The sequence below is a fragment of the Pteropus alecto genome, unplaced genomic scaffold (assembly GCF_000325575.1).
Source record: "Pteropus alecto unplaced genomic scaffold, ASM32557v1 scaffold48, whole genome shotgun sequence".
Lineage (NCBI taxonomy): Eukaryota > Metazoa > Chordata > Mammalia > Chiroptera > Pteropodidae > Pteropus > Pteropus alecto.
In genome coordinates this window covers 4,074,651-4,091,843 of record NW_006442110.1, presented here as the reverse complement: position 1 = coordinate 4,091,843, position 17,193 = coordinate 4,074,651, and the positions used below count along the sequence as shown (strand labels likewise).

Sequence of the window (17,193 nt, the reverse complement as noted above, 5' to 3'; positions counted from 1 at the left end):
AGGTGGTGGTAAGTGCTAAAGTGGAAAGAATTCACAGACAATAGATACAAATACTAAGGGTTAGAGTTTAGATAGAGTGGCCAGGGTAAATCTTACTGGGGCAGGGACTTCTGAGTAAAGACCAATAAATGTTTGTGGAATGAAGTAGGTATAAAAAGAAAACAATAAAGCATGTAAGGGCAGAATTCAATTTAAAATTATAGTTATGGCACTGCTACTATCTGTAAGATGCTCTACCAGCCAGTAGAAAAATTCTAAGATGAAAGACCATTTGTACTTGGAATATCATATAAATACTTTTAATAAAGAATGGATCACTTTAGGTAAGTATAGTTTTGTGCCTTTGGAATTCTCTGCAAATTACCAAATTCACTCTGTAATTTTACTGGATCTCTGAATTCGCTTTATCTATCTATCTAGCTAGCTAGCTATCTAGCTAAAGTGGAAAGAATTATCTATCTATTCGCTTTATCTATCTATCTATCTATCTATCTATCATCTATCTATTTATCTATCTATCTATTTATTTAGGCAACCCTTGGTTGACTTCACAGATCGCAAGGACCTTGCAATTCCTTATTTTTTTAATTTTTATGCTTACAGCACCTGGTCTTCCTAGACGGTCTCCCATCTAAGTACTAACCAGGCCCGACCCTGCTTAACTTCCGAGATCAGCTGGGATAGGGCTTTTTCAGGGTGTCATGGCCATAGATTGAATTTACTTTAAGCTAAGGTGTTTCAACTAAGGCAGTTAAGATTTTATATCTGTCTTGGGGATGCAGTACCCACCAGTGGTGAAGAAGAGAAATTTTTCCCATTCTGCAGTGGTAGCTTGTCTATCTAAAATCTAAGCCAACTAAATAATTTTCCCAGTGGAAAAATACGGCATGTTCATTTGTAGACATTTATGTACAAATGTACTTTTTATTTCTCTCAGTCTTATTTAAAATTTTATTATGTCTAGAGTGCATATGAATACAAGCATGTGGATTTCTGCAAAGAAGGAAAAATACAAATAGGGGAAATTATGAAAACTTTATATAAAAATATATTCTTAATGTACAACTACAATGATTATATATACAAGAAGGCTTATGAGTGGCATTCTACTGATAAGAGTACATGGAATTTCATCAAAGAATGGAATCATGTGATAGTTCCTTTTAACCCACACTTATGTGAGCTTCGGAGGGTTGGGTTCTGCTAATTTCTCTTACATAATGACATAATGATTCTCATGGGAAGTGTATCTTTTTTTTTTTTTTCAACAACAAAAAATTATCTCAAAGTAAGAAGAAATCCAAAAGTGAGCTTCTTTTCTTTGAATATATTTCATTTTTCCTCCAGGGAGCTTTTTCAGCTCAGATTAGCATATTTTAAAATTCATATCTGAGCTGCAGTGCTAACAGATTAACACCCAGAGGGATAAGTAGTAGTGACTAGGACGAGGGTTAGGCGTGAAAGACTCCTTCCCATCAGGAATTTGAGGGGGGCTGCGGGAGGGGAGGCCAGGCGCCCATCAGAGCATCTCTGTCTCTCAGGCTTCGCTCCTACGTGGAAACTCGATGTTGCCAAGTGCATCTTCTGTGGATGCAGAAACTGAAATGGAAGTAATGATCCTTACCTGTGGGTTCAAAGGAAATAAAGACAATATCAGCCTTTGTACTGTGAATTATTAGAAATCGTGCAGTCAGATTCAGCCTACTTCCTGAAACAAAATTTCTCACAATTTTCAGAGAAAAATGGCTGTCTTCTTTTATTATGTGTCTGCTACTGGAATATTTTATGTAAGTGTGCACCAAATGATACTGCACCAAAACTCTGAATCCGTAATCTAAGGATGGGAGGATGCAAAATTGGCAGCGACTGTTGGAAAAGTAGGGAAAAAAGCATATCGTCTTTTCTTTCTTGACTCCGAGACGGATCTCTGAAAACTGCTCTGGTTTTCTGTACCTAAGAGACATGCTGTCCTAGAAGCGTGGTGACTGGTATGTGAGTAACCAGTATCAAAACAAAGAAGAAAAATGCATCTTGCTAAGTTTTCATTTTTGTACAACTCAGTGGCCCACTGTCAATTGGAAATGTTTACTAAGACAAATACATATAGAAAAGAGAGGGAGAGAGAGGGAGAGAGAGAATGAACAAGTAATCTCTGTGACATCCACCATGTAAAAACAGAATTTCTTGACCAACCAACTTTCCCTTGGCAAATGCCGCGCTCATCTTCCATGTGTCTTGCTCAGAAGAATGTCTTTGGCAAACTTTTATTTATGTTAGACGTCGTGAATGATTGCACCCTTTTTAAAGAGCATTGGAAGTTTGATGACAGTTCTTTGCTTTTCCCTTTGAGTTGTTTATTTTAAACATCAACTTGTAAATCGGTTCACACCCTCCTTAAACAGGAATCTACCTTCTTTGGCAGAATTCTTTGCAAGAGACTCTAAAGCAGGTAAGCACATGCAAGATCCATGGCTTCGTCTGTCTTCACATAGGTGTGTATGAACTAGTTATATCTCCACGTGCCTTCAGAGAGAAAGAACTTTTACTAAAAACTAAACACTTACTGTTCGTGGTTGTGAAGGCTCGCGTTTGCCTCATCTTGTAGAGGCTTGATTTGCAGTGGTTAGTCTGCTAATATTTACTAGGCCGTTATTACTACTGAGTAAATAAAACAAAACAAAATGAGATTTGTGATATAATGAATACTCAAGTAATCTAAGCACTTTTTACAAAATTTTAATGAGTCTATAACCTAGGCAGATATAGTCAAATAATAACCCTTTTAAATGAAGGAGTAAAAGAAAGCACACATTTTCTAACTTATTTTTTTCTGTCAAGAACCCTGTTTGAGATCAGTTTGAATATTATACCTCTCATTTTTATCTGTATTCTTCTGTTTATACACAATGTATCGAGTCAAAATTGATTTCAGCAATAGCAACTAAAGCTATATGGGTTTTGTTTAATGATGTCAAACCTATTTCTGACAGATGGCCCATTTTCACTCTTCTTGGCTAGTATCGTTTCAAAAATTCTAGAAAAGGGAATATTCTGTAGAGCAGAAGCTCCATCGTGGTGAGTCTCTGAAATGAATACACTGTTTTCTAGTCATATTTGTATCCTGTCTTAAATTACTTTAAGTATTTTGAACATACAATTCGATAGGTTTTGAAAAATGTTGTGTTCGTATTCCTGTCCTTGTTTAGGCAGTGTTGTCTGGAATGACCTAGAAAGAACCTGAGAAGAGACGAAATAATTAAGGAACAGAATTAGGGAACAGTAATTAGGGAACGGAAAACAGTGTGTTGGGGTTTCTGGTAGAGTTAAGGAAATAAAGAAGCCCAGGTCCAAAAAATCTATATTGAGCAGGAGTTATACAAGGTAGTTGAGAAAGCCTCAGGAAATTTCTCGTATCTGCCCATCTACCAGCCCAAGCCATCCATCATCTCTAGGTGAATTCTTGCTAAAAACAAACAAACAAACAAAACAAACAAACAAACACTGATAAGGTCATTATTAGAGAGAGAGAGAATAAGATAGAAATATATAGCCTTTGGAAAAATCTGAACAACTAAATTCACCGTGCAGTTCAATATAGAATGGACAATATTAAATTAGGTAATATTAGCCGAAAAATGCTTTGTGTGCAGTAAAATACTAAAAGATATGAAAATGTTAAGTAATAACTATTTTTAAGAAATAATGAAATAGTTTTCCCAAAAGTATAAAGAATATGATCTTCCAAAATCTGTTACAGAGTACTTTGTTGTAAATAAATTATTTTTTAATGAAATGAAGTAGTGTTGATACCCTGTGAAGCAAATACAATGAGACTTGAATATAAAATGCAAATAACCAATAAAAAATGGTCAGGGGTATGTAGTACTTTGTGATGTCTCTTTATGACCACTCTATTTCTGTTTATGCTGACCAAAATGTATGTCACTTAGTCAGAAGGGATTTCAAAGAATTTGTCTTTTATAATTATACTGCAATACATTTATTTCACTTTATCCTGAAGCGTATACCTTTTAAAAGATATAATGCTTTTAAATATATTTAATGAATTGGCTATTTGATTAATTTTTAAATTGTCCACTCAGAAATAAAGCTATTTTGTGAAGGCAATTTAACCACATATTTAGGAATACGTTCAAGATCAAGTGTGTGTTTCTGCGTGCATTGACCAACTCCACACAATGCTCATAGCAAAAGCTAAACAAGATGAGTGTTCCCCAACTACTGGAAGATAAAATCAATTTATCATCCATTCTAACAGAAGCCATGGAATTTCATAAGTGATTAAATTGAAGGAGACGCTCCGGGCAACACAGAAATAGAACATCTCTTGATAAAATTATGAATGAGGTCGTCAACTCTGCAGTGAGCCTGTGATGCAGTTAGACGGGGTCGACCCCTCTGGGACCCTAGTTACAGTGACATTTTCTCATGTTTGACATGTCGCCGGATCCAAGGGAGGGAACAGCTTTCTTAATAAAATCTCTTATTGCTTCCCCATTTCCACATTGAATAAGTAAGGAGTACACTACATATTGTGTGTTTCTTTCAAGTAAGGTCTGTTCCAGCTGATCACAGATTAGAGACGATAAAAATTTATGAGAGCAGTTCGGAAGCAGAATAAGATTAATTCAGGGGAACCGCTGTGCCCTCGCATTGCCTCTGATACTTAGTTACCTCATGGCCGTAGGTGAATCTCTTTGACCTGCTTGTTCTCACACTCCGCATTGCAAAATGATGAAGACGCACTGAGCCGTTCTGAAGAGCCCTGCCACCTCTAACGTGCCATTCCTTTTTGCTTCAGTGAGTGATTTAAATGTCAGCCTGAAGTTTACTTTTGTATCGTATTTCCAAGGGTGAGAATGGCAGAGAGGTAAGAATATATTCGAGATTATTTGAGATCGAATAGTGACTTAAAATGGTTTGTTATTTCCATTTGTGTTCCAAGAATAGGTACTATGTGTACAGAAGTACAGCAGGGGGGAAAAATTAGGAAGTAGAAGGATGAAGGCAAAGGAAACTAAGCGAGATACACTTACGGGTGTAAATTATAGGACTGAATCAACTTTTTAAAAAGTAGGTCCAAAATATACCTTGCCAGAATTTCGAAAGGTCAGAAAGTAGGCAGCGAAGATCTTAGTGAAGCTGTGAGGGTGGGTTTAGATGGGAGTGTCAAATGATGACCCCCCTCTCGGGGCACAGGTAATGATTTCCTCCCAAGTTTGCCAGCTGTAAACAGCAGCCAGGTGTGTCCTGACCAAGGATGTCAAGGAGAGTGTGTTCTATGGAATGGGACCTTGCCATAGCTCTTTGCTGCCCCAATGTCACCAAGGTTGTTTGTTACCCATTATCAGGCACTTAAAAAAAAAAAAAAAAAGCCTTTCCAGGTGATAGTTGAGTCTCTAAGCCTAAGTGGTCTCCATCTGTGGCTCTCAGTTTTGACTTCCTTGAAAGCCCACAGTGGGCATGCACCGAGGCACGTGTATATATATGCACAGGCATACAAAAGAGTAGAAAAGTTTGACAAAGTGCGAAGCCTTTCATTTACTTGGTCAATTTCATGAGTCCTAAAAGCTTACTTTTTATGAGACAGTCATCAGTTTACCACATGATGGTAAAAACATTGAAACCGATCTTGCCTGGCTTATAGCTCTTTAAAAAACAAGAGAGAAGAAGAAGAGAGACTCCATTTCTGTTTTATGATGAGGAAAGATTTTAAGGGAGAATAATAGAAAGAAAACAAAAATGAATAAAAGTACAATCAACTAGGGAGAAAAGAACACAAATTAATTCTGCAAAGCTAGAAATTCAATGTCATAAAGATATCCCATTAGATTTTTCTAGAAGTGTTCTGTCCTCCAAGGATCTGACAGGCTGACTGGAGCCTCTCACCATCCTGATTTCCATTTTCTTCATCCTCCAAAGACTCTTTTTTCCCATGTCAAGATCAAAGACTAAGCCTCTGACCGGCAGACACCTCACAGGTGGTAACATGAAATCCAGGAGACTGAATGTCTGTTAGAAGGTGGTACTTGAGAAGAACAGCCTAATGAGAATATTAGCCATTCAGGTATAACAGATAGAAGTGATAATTCTTTTAATTTTGTCATGCCGTAGATAGTTATATCATCAAATTAATACCTGTTCATACATCTTTAATACTTTAGTTAAGAGTTAACCTAACGCCACTTGCTTTTGTAAGGGAGAAATTCAGAAACTGCCATTTGAGTTACAGAGGACATTATCTTTTAGTGAGTACCTGCTGTATATCAGGTGCATGTCCTCGCCTCTTCTCAGTGATTCTGTGAAGCAGGTTTTATTTTATTTTGTTCATTTTACAGTTTAGCAAAACAAGGCTCAGAGTAAATGATGTCTTAGTCTCAGCTCTTTCTCTTCTGTCAACGGCCACGTCTGTAATCCGGTTTCAGAATTTAGTCTTTTGTCTCTTCTCGAATTCTGATTAAAGTTATGTCTCCTGATGAAAAATAATGAATATTGGGGGAAAAAAAAGTCTTAATTTAAAGAAAGCCCCAATGTCTTAAAGAATTTTACTGCTTTTCTGATTAAAACATTGTGTATCCTTATCCATCATTTGTATAAAACTTTTTATCAAGGGATCAATATAATGTATGCTCCAATTTGAATTATAGTTTTCCATATACTATTTATTAATAAATAATGCCTTAGTATTCTTATTCCTTCCAATAAACAACATTTTTCTTTCTTGAGAGAACCCAACGATTCCCTTTAGTCTTCCTAGTGCCTCAAGCCAGTATTCCACCCAAACGTGCCCTCCCAAATAAATGCCCCATAATCCATATTCATTCTACACTTCCTGCCCTGCATCAAAATTCCCACCTTTCCAAAGTTCATCTCTTCCTCAGAATGAAAAGAATATGTCTTGTTAATTCAGATTGAAAACTCCGTACTTGTAATTTCTCAGCTTCTCATTTCTGAGTCATATTTCTTTTTTTCTTTTTAAGTTATCAAACGAATAAATGTATATTTACTTCATTACTCACTAAAGGCAGGGTACTACACTACCGTTGGAATAAAGAAGCAGAAATAAAAGAAATTCACAAGTTAGAGCAGTCAGAGGCAGAAAGTAATAAATGCACACAGTCAATGTAGGTAAAGAATTGAGTAAATATAAACAGAAATGACTAGTATCTAGAGAAGGCTCTGGAGAACCTTATAGGGCCGCTGGTATTGGAGGTTTTTTTTTTTTTCGAAGATAAAAACTGAAAGGTGGGGAAGAATAGTCGAGAATGAAGTACGGCGTGAGTCTGCCTAGACCACTTTCGCATTTACCTACTCAGTGGGATGTTAGAGGCCGTGATGGAGAATTTGGGAGCCTTGCTGGCATGCTTCCAATCACTCCATAGAAGAAAACATTCACATTTCCTTCACAGGAAACTGCTCTCCTTTACATTGTTGTTCTTGACATTCCTTCATTTTAGCTGAAATAGCCAAAGATTACTAGAAACCATGTTTTGAAACTGGATTTTGCTGTATCTTCTGGAAAATATTTATTGTAAGATAAACCAGTTTAACTCACATCACTTAAAATTCTAAATACTTTTTTCCCTGAAGTCAGGGACTTGGATCAACTAGGATTCTAGTGGTAGATATTTTTATTTTCAGTTATATTTACTTCCAGTAATGAAATTAATCATTTTCATATTTTTTTCTTTCATCTATTAATATACACTGTGAACAAAAAAGTAATAAAATAAAGATGTATAGGAAGAATGCTGCCAAAAATACCCTGTCAGTTCAGAGTTCATTTAGATAGGAGCCTTCTGAATCATAGTGTGTGCTTTCTGGAGAGCGAAAACTGATTTTATGCCAGTGGATGGTTCATATATCAATTTAGTGAGGGGAAATAGCACAGAAACACATTTCCCAAAGTGTGGCTGCTGGAAAGTCTTAGAACATTAATTTTCTGTCATGCGTACTGATGTGCTAATCCAGCCAAACACCATCTCCTGAAGTATAGGCTCAGGAAATATGATGTGTGACGTCACATTTTTTTTTAAAAGTCCACCCTGCCTTCAAAAGAAATTTTATTTATCTCAAGTCCACTGCATTCATCTCTCCACACAGATCTTTGTTGTCTATGCCTTCACCATACTCTATCTTAAATAAATTATCTGTACTTTATCAATTTTATCGACCTGTCTACTGACACGAATTATAATGCCATTCTGACATATATATCTAATTTGCTTCAAACTAGGACCTCTTTAATCTAGTACCTTGCCACAACAATGTTTATATAGGAGTTCTATACTTGCTGAAACCATATTATATCTAAAAAAGCAACAGACTTTTTTCGTGCTGTCATTTTAAATAATCACTGATCAATTATATTCACATTAATGACATATAGCACACATATATATAGCCTTTCTCTAAAAATTCTTTTGGAAGAGAATTCTATTGCCAAGGGGAAAAAAAACCCCACAAGACTAGAATTTAGGAGACAGTTTGTTGTTGTTTGTTTGATTAAATGAAATCTTTATTGAGATATAAGTCACATGCTATACATTTACCATTTTTAATTTTATATATATGTATAGTTTAAGATATTTTAGTATATTTGCAGAGTTGTATAACCATTGTCATTATCTAGTTTTAGAACATCTTTATCACCTTCCATAAAACCCCATACACAGTAGCAATCCTTGCTCATTCTCTTATCCATCCCAGCCCTTGTGACCATTAATCTACTTTCCGTGTCTGTGGTTTTGATTATTCAGGGCTTCACATAAATGGAATCATATAATACGTAGTCTTTTGTGACTGGCTTCCTCCATATACCGTAATGTTTTCAAGGTCCATCGATGCTGTAATTTTATCAATAATTCTCATTTTTTGCATTGTATGAGTATACCACATTTTGTTTATCTGTTGATCAGTTGAAAGACCTTTGGGTAGTTTCCACTCTTTGACTTTATTGAGTGGTGCTGTTGCGAAGGCCCATTACACGTGTTTTTATGCACATGTGATTTCAGTTCCCTTAGGTATATACTACGGAGTGTCATTTTTGGGTCACATGGCGACTGTATGTTTAATGTTTTTAGGAAATGACCAACTAATTTTTTTATATTCCCAACATCAATGCATGAATATTATAGTTTTTTACATCCTCTCGAATACGTATTCCTCTTTTTAATTATAGCAATCGTAGTGTGTATAAAGTGGTATCACACTGCGGTTTTGATTTGCATATCCCTGAAGACTAATAAAATGAAGATTTTTTTTTTTTTTTGGCCTATTTGTATATCTTCTTTGGAGAAAAGCCTATTCAAATTTTTTACTTACTTTTTAATTGGGTTACTTATCTTTGAATTGTTGAATTGTGTTACATATACATATATATTCTGGATACAAATCCCTTTTATTTCAGCATCAAAGACTCTCTTTTGTATTTCTTGTAGGGAAGGTCTTCTGGCAATGATAGTTTTGATTGATATAAAATTCTTGGTTAATAGTCTTTTTTCTGCATCGCGTTGAAGATAACATCCCACAGCTCATTGGTCTCCATGGTTTCTAGATGAGAAGTTGGCTGTTAATCTTCTGAAGCTCATTTTTATAGGAGCTGTCACTCCTCTCCTGCTGTTTTCAAGAGCCTCTTTTTGTTTCTGTTTTTAGATAGTTTGACTATGATGTCTAGATGTGGATCTCTTCGAGACCCCATTGCTTCTATTTGGAATTTCTTTAGCTTTTTTTGAGGTCCCGGTTAATATCTGTCATCAAGTTTGGAAGATGTTCAAGCATTATTTCTTCAAATATTCTTCTTTCTTTTCCTGTCTCTACTTCTGAAACTCCGGTTATGCATATTTTGTTATGCTTGATGGCATCATACAGGTTTCTGCTTGTGTTCCTTTTTCTTCATTTTTTTTCTCTGCTGTTCCTCAGACTTAAAATCTCAGTTGATTGATGTTAAATTTCATGGATTTTTTTCTCTGCCATTTAAAATATTCTGTCGCACCTCCCTAGAGAATTTTTCATTTCAATTGGACTTTTCTATACTGTAGCTGCTATTTGGTCTTTTTTAAAATTTCTATGTCTTTATCAATAATTTTTTTTTGATGTTACAAAATTCTCATTTTCTTTAAAAATAATATATAGTATATAGATGAATAATATGCATGTGTGTATGTATATGTATATACCCTGACTTTTAATATGTGTAATATTCCATTAAGAGCAGCAGCAACTACTCAAAAAATTGCCAGCTCGGATATGAGTGATACTTTTGTTCTAGAGGACATCAGATCCGACATACCTAATTTTATTAAATTTCTTCAGTATTCAGTGTGGATATCAATTTCAGAACCCTTTATATTAATGGTTAAATTTGCAGCCTGAAGCCTTTATATTATATTTTCAAGGCTCTAGAGAAACACAGTATTTTAAAAAGTGGGAGATATTTTTGCCTTTATGTATCAGTTCAGCAGTTAAACAATTCAGAGCAGAGGAAAGACTCAGGGGCAGACTTTAACTTTTAGGGACAAATGCAACTCTGCTATTCTGTAGCTCTCTTCTACTTGGTCTAATCGTTGAGGCATGTAAACAAACAATTGCATTCTAGTACTGAATCAGGGTTAAGCTGTACTATATTGTTTTGGGAAAGTACTAAAATTACATTTTATTTCAGTATTAGATTAATTACATACAGGACCTTGTATTTATTTAGAAAGAGAGTAATAAAGCAATTATTTATTAAATGATTAGCGATCTTTACCCCCAAATTGTCAAAATACAAAATGTATGCATATTTACCTGCAACCAAGATTTTAGCCTGAAGTACAGCGTTCACTACCCGTGTTCTTTAAACGTGCTTATAGATACTCTTTTATAGAAGAGAAGTCAGCAAGCACTTTTTGATCATCAACCATGTGCCAAACACTTGATTCAGCACTGAGGATATAAAGCGAAATGAAATGTGGTCCTTTCCCTCAATAAACTTTTAGTCTAGCAAGAAAGAAAGGCATAGATATCAATTTTCTGTTTCTATAGGCACGTGAACAGTGACGTCAGGCGTCAAAGCTGGGGCCATATATTCCTGGAATGGTCTTTGCAAGATTTGCTGTAACAAAAACTGAATTTGTTTGAATATCTATTTTCTGAATCTCTTGTTTATCTTATGGTGTTTATAGATGCTAAAAATGTATTTCGTGTTGAGTTATGACAAAACAATGTATTCTGTAGCATCTCAGCACTAATTAAGCCATAATGCGGATATGGCAAAGAACAAAGCTAAATATTGTCTATGTAACTAAATAAGAGATAAGTGAAATCTTTGCAGAATAGGAAATGATGTCAGATTCTACTCTGCTAAATCAGGTGGAAATTCAAGTTGATTAGTCTTGTTCTAGTACAGCCCAAATTATCTCATTATCGCACATTACAGGAAAATAAGGTAGCACCACACATTCTCAACCCATCCCTCGTTATATTTTTTAGGGCCGAAACCACTGCAGTTTAATATGCTAGGTTGTTTGTACACCACCTCTGTAGCTTTCAAGGACTGATGATCAATATCAGGTTTCTCATTTTTTCCCTCCTCCCCACACTGGGCAGCCCAACCTATGTGAACTGTCCTCCTCCTAACTGTTCGCAAAAGAGAAAGAAGGGATCGTCCAAATGGGAAGAATGGATTTAGAGCTTTATAGGAACCTTCTTCAAATAAACTGTTACTTGGACTAATTAACGGTCACATATGGAAAGATTTAGCATGACTAAATCTGAAATTATTTTCTGCTTGAGAACTGTTCCAAAGACCATTACTAATATTTAGGGAAATAGAGATGATAAGAAATAGGCAAAGACAGAAAAGGCTGGCTGTGCTGGGGAGGGGAAAATGTAATCATTTTTTTTAAATTACTATTTTACTATATTTTAGGAAAAATAGCTATGTTTTTCTTTTAATTTCATAGCACGGGAAATTTTCATATGTTGGAAAATACCAGAAACTCAATACCTAAGCAACTTTTTAAAAGTATACAGTTAGTCATGTGCCATAGATCATCTAATTGTAACTAATTGATAGATCGTGTCATGCAGCAAACTTGGGACAAATTCTGTGACATCACGCAGCATGAATTGAGGAATAGATTCTTGGGAGAATACACAGGGCAAAGGTCAGCAGGAGCAGGCACGGGGTCCCTGAGCATCCCGACTTTCCACAGGAAGGCAGACGGGGAGAAGAGGCCCTACCCCTTTTGTTGCTGTCCCTGTTTATAAAGGAAACTTGAAGAGCAACCTAGAATATGGACAAAGACATTCTTGATCCTAGACACCTTGGGTTTTTCGGATACCCAGTACCTACGGACTCTAGGCCCTAGGGAGGTTTGTGTCCCCTTACCAGAGCAGGGTAATCTCTGGTCCTGTGGGGAACTGAGTGTGGCCTTGGTCCCTCCCAAGGGTGGGGCGTGAGGTGAGGGCGATCCTAGTGGACTCATTGTCCAGGCAACGCTCAGTTAGCTCCCTTAGGGTAGGTTAGGTTAACGGGGCTGGAAAAGGCTGTGAGATTTACTCATCTCGCCTCTTTTGCCCACAGTCCCCTTCCCTCAACATTCTTCTTTGCTTTTCTGACAGTCTTCGTCAGCTGTAAATAAAGAGCAAACAATACTTAGAGAAATTCCTCTTCAAAATCCCACTGTGTGAAGAAAACCACTGTAGACACGATGTTATTTCTCCTTTACAGAGAGGCGTGCATGTTATTATATTGTGATAATGTGTGGTAGAGACTTGAAGAAGAGGGACGACATGAGATTTAATAGTCAGGAGGCACCGCTGAAGAGGATTATTTTAGCCGGAGCTTAAGTAACACTCAGCTAGGCACCGATTTCGGAGAAGAGTCATCTAGGAAAATGAAACACAAAGTAGGAAGGTGGAAATAAGTTGAGTGTCAGAAAAAAAGTCTAATGTGGTTCAGATGCAGGGTGTTCAGGGATCAGGAGGTAAGCGTGGCAAAGATCTTGAAGAGACTCGGGCACAGATTTAGATGTAATTCTAAAAGGAATTGGAAGCCACTGGAGAGAGAGAAGCGGTTGAGGGGTATAAGTTGATTTGTTTTAAAAGTGCGCTTTGGCAGCTTCATAGAGAAAGAACTAGTTGACAGGTGAGAACGGAAGCAGAGAAACAACTCCTGGGGCCACGGAGATCCTTTGTGAAGAGCATCCGTCGGAGGGGCGGGGCAGTAGTGGAGATGCGGGGCGCTGGCCTGGTTTAGGATGTCGTGGAGGACGGTCAACACGACTTGGGTACTGTTTAGCAGCTGCATCGCAGCCCATCGAATGGGTGTTCCCTGATGTATTTGAACATCGGATTTTATAACGTAAAACTCAAATCATTAGTGTTCATTCTGAGATCTACTTTTAAGCTCCTGATCTCTGAATTGCCATCTTTTACAGCATTTATATCCCGTGAATATGCATTAAAGAGGAATAAGGTAGAACCCTCACTGTACTGGCGAATGACATTTTAGCCATCCTAACTTTTTAAACCATTATATTATAACACTACAATTTTAAATTTTAAAATAAGATCACTATAACATACGAAGAGCATTCTGTGTATCATTCAAATGCGTATTAATGTTCCTATAGAACTTAGTGTTATAATTCTGTAGATTTTCATTTTAGATTTGGGTAGGATAGACTTGAAGAAATGTGGGAATACCTACAAGAATCAGAGGTTCTCAGATAGTTACAACACTTTGTGGCTTTAATTAAAAATTAAAGTCATGAGAATGCAAATAACTTAAATAAGCCAATAAAAACTTTGGCTATGAAATCCAGAACTCAAAATGTATCCAGTAAAGTTTTCAACAGGAAGTTCATTTTTATGCTTATTATTAACATCCATTATATCATTTAAATGTTAAACTTTATCCTGAATCACCCGAATCACCTAAATCTTCCATGAGCTGCATGTGGAAAATAACTTGGCAGATGCTTAATATGAGGGAAATTGCTTACTTTTGCATAAAACCATTTTTTGTAAGAGAGAGGAAGGTAGTAGAAAAAATTATTTATGTGCCTACAATTTAAACATTTCGGTCATGAATAGAGACCAAAGGAGAATGTATCCCATATAGTTGGAAGAACAGCTTCCATGCATGGCACTCAAAAGGAATGAATAATAGCACCTTGTTTGCTGGTCAGGATTTAATCAATTCTCAGTTATACACTGACTTAGGGGACAATAGAATGAGGGCGGGATACTTTCCAAAAACACACCATGTGCAGTCCTTGTTCACAATATATTTATAATCTAGTTGGGGATACAAAAACCACCCGATGTTTTCGTGACTTGGTGCAAGCTATTTCTTTTGTGTGGAATACCCTGCTTACCCTTCTTTACCAAACAATTATGAATTAATTTTCAATTTACCAGTGTCACATCTGAGAAGCTTTTCTTTCTCAGTCAAAGAGAATCGATTACGATCCTTGCTATTTATACTCGTTGGGATGCACATACCTGTATCTCTATGAGACCATGATGTTCTTCAGGGAAATGACTGTGTCCCAAGTGCCTAGTATTGTGTCTGAAACACCACTGGGCATAATCAATATGGATTATTGATAACCGACTAACGATAATGCAGGGCAGTTTATGATGCATTCTAAATCTCTGGTGCTAGCAAGAAGCGCTTTGGGAATTTGCAGTTCTAAAGAAGAAGAGATCACGAGAGTCTCTAGTCCCAGTAGTAGAAATGCAATCTTATGGGCAAATCATTAACCATCTGAGGCTTCACTCCACTCAATAGTAAATCGGGTTGGGGAGAGCAGGTAGGTTGGGGAGAGAGGATGGACTGGGGGGTCTTCAAGAGATTCTCAGCTCTACTGATCTCTGTTTCTACATTTCCAAGTATGAATTTTAAAATAGGTCTCTTACGTTTAGCACCACTACTTGAATTAATTGTAAAACAGTAAAGTCTGCTTAACATAATAGAATATACTGGGCTGCGATTTTCTTCATATCCAGTCAACTCTTTACAGCGTGTTACAGAGAGGTTGCAGGGTTCTCTTTGCTTTTTGAAAATCCACTTGAGTACACTGTTGCAGAACTTTTGATGTTGACTTTAAGAAGTGAAATGAACAGAAATACAGCAGAGCCAGGGGATCAAAACCAAGCAGCAAATACATACACAGGGGAGGATATTTATTGAAAAATTTCATTGAGGATACTTGAAAATCTTAAGCTAGCCTTTGAATAGTGCATTTGTAATCACTTCTTCGGTTCATAGATTCAGTAATCATGAAACCCCATGAATTAAGTATCAACCTAACAGAATATATCTCCATTAATATTTTGCATTGTTACCTTTGCAGCTTATCTGAGGAATTCAAGGAATTTCATTGGGGAAAAATTCTTAAAACTCGAAGCTACTCGAATTTATATAAAAATTGTACGGAATTAGTGAGTAAAAGTATATGTAATACACTCTTTTTTTTCTCAGAGGCTCTCAACATATCAAATGAGTATTAATCCGTCCAGCCAGTAATTAGCTGTAGAAACACAAAAACAAAATATTACACAGTGTTTCATCTTTCCAATTTCTACAATAGCTTGAAATTTCCAAAGAGGAAAAAGGCATAAGCTAACTAATCAAATAATTAAGTTGGCAGTAATATTATTGACTTAGGCAAACATCTGTTGATTTTCATCTTTTATACTTACATAACAGTATTTGAATGTCGTTTATCTATACAACTATATCTTAAGAAAATTGAATGCCACTTTTAAAATTAAGACACGTACCTCTGAGATAAAAATGGCATCCGTCACCATGGAGCAAGATAACATTAATAGATATTGAGCAAAGTCGTGTGCTGAATTAAACCGAATGAACATAGCCTCCTCTACATGGATGATGAGACTGACAACATGTTTTGTGCTGGTCTCAGCCTATGGAAAACCAGGGTTCTGCTGGGGCCAGCCCTTGTGGTTCTCATTATGATTGCAAAATGCCAGTCAGCAATAACCATCAGGAAACTTTGAACAAATAAAGGTTTATTACTTGGAGGACCTGGAAATTATAAAGCACACCTGAGGCCTCACCTTGAGGTCACAGGTAGAGAGAGAGCATGCAAAGGCCTGGAGTTAGGTTTTTATTGGGGTCAAGGGTGGGGGCCTATGGTTTTGTAGGCTGACGATTGGTGAATTTAAGATAGAAGAGCAGGGAATTTAAAAGGCAGGAAGGGGCAAAACGAGTGGCCCAAATGGTCAGTTATTGTAATCAATCATGATCTCTAAAACAGAGGAGCCTCACTGTGGGAAGGTGGCCTGCCTCTCTCTAGACTTGTAGCTGGCAATGTGTTTATTCCAGATAGCACCTTAGAAGTGGATGCATCTTTGAGGGAGATGCCTTGGCAATCAAAACTTAAGTCGGGCACTTGCATTACAAAGAAAGAGAAAACACAACTATCAGCGCTTATATTACATACAGACTCTAAGCAAGGAAGCTGCGCAAAGTAAAAGTTGTGTGAGGAAAATCAGGCAGTCTAATGAATAAGGTACAGTATCTTCCATAAGCTAGGTTCTCAGTTGATGTGCAAAGACTCATTTAGTTTCGTAGTGCAATTGCTTCTTTCTTCTTGCTTATATGCAGTTTAGGAACCCATCTTTTAACCCCAGAATCAGTTCTGGCACTTACGATCATATTGGTTCCTCTCACAATTAAGGGGAGGGATACAGTGTATTACAAAATGAATAACTTGATCATCTGACTCTGTTAACTGTCGGCTCTTAGTAGAATTTGGAAAAGGCTTCAATTAAAAAAAAAAAAAGTTTTATTCTGTTTTGGATGTCTCCAAGAAGGGATTGTGTTACTCTAGTTTCTTACTCAATTATTTCAAAAAGTGGACGCTGCTGGCCTCTGCGGTTAGAGAATGCTAGGCTGTACTCATGGCAATATCTTACCTCTGTGTTTATTTTACGAAGCTTGTCTTTCAACGCGGGTTAAATTAGTAGATGGCTACTAATGATCCCTTCTGGTCACACAGCCACGCATCTGCTTATAGAATAACTACTTATTGGGGTCGTCTTCCTGTACTAGGATGCGAAGTTACAACAGTAAGTAAAGTTTAGTCATTGGCACTAGAGTCCTTTAGATTTGCCCGTCACCTCATGCCAGGACTGTTCTCATAGCTTTAT

General features: G+C 36.7%; 1 protein-coding gene and 1 pseudogene across 1 annotated transcript in view; one reads left to right on the top strand and one right to left on the bottom strand.

The window, feature by feature from the left end:
- Positions 1–17,193, top strand: part of CNTNAP2 (contactin associated protein like 2) — a 1,631,342-nt gene that overhangs the window by 299,131 nt on the left and 1,315,018 nt on the right. The gene's annotated exons all lie outside the window — the stretch shown is intronic.
- On the bottom strand, positions 595–713 carry LOC112469976 (annotated as a pseudogene).